We start from the raw sequence: 3,455 nt of genomic DNA, 5'->3' as shown, positions 1-3,455 counted from the left end.
AGGGCCATCACCTCATGTAAACTAGATCACCATTTCCTCTGCCCCTCCCAGCCATCACTGTCAGCAGGTCAATTAGAATTACATGTGTACATCACTCCTCCAGGCCGCCAGCCGGGTCCTTCTGGACACAGTTGGATACAGACGGACTTGCGTCACTCAAGGGAGCTGCTGCTATCATTCTGTCAGATTGCTGCGTTCTGGCTCCGCTTGCTAACCATGCTATCTCCGCCCCAATATGCATGCCTCATGGGGTGTGTCCTGTACTCTGATCAGATATTCAGTGAGACTTGCTGGTTATTTGGTGCTAAGCTGCCAACAGTCCGACACTGACACATTGTGGCCACCCCACTGCACGTGTAAGTCCCGAATCAACGGACCCTTCACTTTCTCCAGTGTTCTCTGTGTGGAGATGCCCCGTTTGTTGTCATTGTTGCACGGTGTATACTGGTGCGTAAGAAGGCGTCATTTTGGATTGAGAATCTAGTTCTGGTCTCTCAGTAATTCAACTGTAAATGAGCTATTAATGATTCTTCGCTCCCATTTCAGGAATTGACTGAAAAAAGACTAAACCTGGCAGTGACTCTAAGCCAAGACGTAGGACACCTCAAGAAGCTGGTTGTGTCAATAAGCCAAATGCTCTCAAAGGGAAAAGAACACTATCAGCTAGTAGGTAGGAAATGGATATTTTAGCTGTAACCTGGGGTATGTCTACATTGCAGCAGGACACCCACAGCCGGCCCATGTCAGCTGAATCAGGCTCGTGGGGCTATAAAATTGTAGTATAGCTCAGTGGTCTCCAAACTTTTTTGATCGCGCACCCCTATCAGTAAAAATTTTTTGAGCACGCGCCCCCAATATATGTAGATTTATTTATGTATAAATTATATACATGTACTACTATACTAATATATTATGTACATTATAAAACATACAAAAAATAGAAATTAAAAAAGGATGAGATAAAGATGAAATAAACTATTTAAAATTTTTTTATGGTATTAATGATACAAAAAACCTTTTTGCTCTCGCAAAAAATAATTTATGATTAATATTTTTTAGTGAGAGCAATGTGATTGAATATGCTTCATTATTTCTGAAAATCTTGGTTTAACATCTGTGATACAGCGATTCGAAGGTCTGGATTAGGGTTAGGGTGTGGGACGGGGCTCAGGGTGGCAGGAGGAGGCTCAGAGGTGGAGCAGGCAGGAGGTGCAAAGCACTTACTTGTGGCAGCTCCTCTTTGGTGCAGGGGGTGTGCAGGTGGTTCTGTGCAGTGTGGCACCGCCCCCATGGCCGTGATTCTGGGAACCATGATTCTGGGAGCTGCCCCCTTGCCCCCTCCAGCAGGCAGGGCCACCCAGAACACGGGCTTTAGGGGCTGCAGGGCCCTGGGCTAAGGGGTCTGGCCTGCAGCTCTGAAGCCCCTTTCAGAATGCGGCCCTGTGAGTATGGGCTGGAGGACTCAGGAGGAGCAGGGGCAGCTGCACAGCCATGGGCTGGAGGACTCAGGGCCACATTCCGAAAGGGGCTTTAGAGCTGCAGGCCAGGGCCCCGGGGCCCCCTTAGCTCAGGGCCCTGCAGCCCCTAAAGCCCCTGCATTCCGGGTGGCTCTGCCTGCGGGAGGGCGGGGCAGCTTCCCCGTTCCCTTGTTCCCTCCCTCCTCCGGCTGCCCTCCCCCTCCCCCTCCTCCCACGAAAGCTTATGCTCAGATAAATTTGTTAGTCTCGAAGGTGCCACAAGGACTCCTGTTCTTTTTGCGGATACAGACTAACACGGCTACTACTCTGAAACCTAAAAGTTAGAGAGATGGAGGACTGCAAAGGCTGCAGGCTGAATGGAAAGAGCTACTATAGCAGAGTAAACAGAGTTTGAGGTTCAGTTTATAAGAATTAGCCATTAGTTTTTAGGTCATGAATACAGAGGAGGTTCAGTGAAGTTAGTGTCTGAGCTGTCCCACCCTTGTATTTAGAACAGGTACTTTCTTCCTCCTCCTCTTAGCGTCCACTCTTTTATCTCAATGGCTTCCCTCTCCTGAGGGGTCAGGAAGCTGAAGTTTCTTCAGAGCTGCTTTGTACCTTGGGTAACAAGGCATTATAAACAATGGAATGATGACCACTTTTGCTATCATCCTCCCAACCCACTGGGCTTTGGCATCCATACTGTCCTGGACTTCACCACCGAGGTGACCACTAGCCCAGTTTTTGGGATGACGCACTCAACTAATGTTTGCTGTACATGAATTTCTGTGAGCAGTAATTATTTGTAAACTAAGTGGATTTTTTTTCTCTCTCTTTCAGAATGAAGTCACGGGGGAATCATTAATTTGAGGATAGCAGAAGGCATTGTATTATATTTTGCCAAATTAAAGCCTTATTTATGTTTTCACCCTTTCTACTTCGTCAAACACTGAACAGAGTTTTGTCATTTCTAATTCTTGTTAGACTACTGATTTAAAGAAGAAAAACTCTGTAGACACCTCCAGAATTTAGTTTTATAATATAAATTGTTTGGATAATTAGACCTCTACATTCCTGGAGATACGGTAAATGTATAATCTTTTATCTTTTATTTTGCTCAGTAAAACTTGTTCAGAAAAATCCAGTGGGGAAATGGCAACAACGGAATAAATATAACATTTTAATACTGACGTTGTACACTGTTTTACTTAGATACATTTTGGGACTAGCTGCCTCTGACTTCAGCCTCAAGTAAACACTCCTTTTTTGGTTGCTAATGTAATCGGTTTTTGTAATGGTGTCAGCGATTAAAGGGATGCTTATTATTCAGAAAGTGCTTCTGTTTTTCTTGACTTATTGGCATTGCCAGGAAAGCTCCATGCCTTCCTCCCTGAAGGAATAGCACCAGGCTATATTTGAGTGCTGGGTACAAGGCCCAGTCTGTTTCCTTCAGAGGTCTCCTCCAAATAGACAATGCAACACAAACTGGGAGACTTATGAATGTAACCCTGCAAATCCGCAGGTATCCACTTTATGTCCATGGATATCTGTGTACCGTTTCTGCAGATAACAGCACGGATGAGGATACAAAGAGCCGGCTGGGTGGCTGTGAGGAATCGCGTTGTGGATCCTCCACCTGCCCTGGTCAGGGTGTCTGGGGGGGCAGGGACACTGGGAGAGGGGCTGCTTGGGGCCCCATGCCCAGGGCAGGTTGCGGGTCCGCTGTGGCTCCCCACAGCTGCCAGCGCGGCTCTCCCCCACCCGGCTCCAGCCAGCGGGGGCAGCTCGGAGCTGCAGATCGGCAATGGTAAGAGCCAGGTGGGCTGCAATGGGGAGCTGCAGTGGAGTCTCCACTTTGCCTGGGCAGGGGGCCTGGGCAGCTCCACAGGTCTCCCCTCGACCAGGCCAGCATGGAGTCTAGCTGAGGAGTTGTGGGGAGCCGTGGCAGAACATCCACCTGCCTGTGGTGCGGAGGAGGGGGAGCTCAGAGCTGTTCCG

General features: G+C 48.0%; 1 long non-coding RNA gene across 1 annotated transcript; it reads left to right on the top strand.

Moving 5' to 3' along the window:
• Positions 1 to 17: 17 nt before the first annotated feature.
• Positions 18 to 2,790, top strand: LOC127050986 (uncharacterized). The gene is made up of 2 exons (XR_007774353.1): positions 18 to 670; positions 2,298 to 2,790. It is a non-coding gene; the product is annotated as an uncharacterized LOC127050986 (long non-coding RNA).
• Positions 2,791 to 3,455: the final 665 nt, after the last annotated feature.

This window comes from Gopherus flavomarginatus, chromosome 5 (genome assembly GCF_025201925.1).
Source record: "Gopherus flavomarginatus isolate rGopFla2 chromosome 5, rGopFla2.mat.asm, whole genome shotgun sequence".
In the NCBI taxonomy this organism is placed as follows: Eukaryota; Metazoa; Chordata; order Testudines; family Testudinidae; genus Gopherus; species Gopherus flavomarginatus.
Note: the sequence above shows the minus strand (reverse complement) of the source record. Positions and strands in the feature narration are given on the sequence as shown.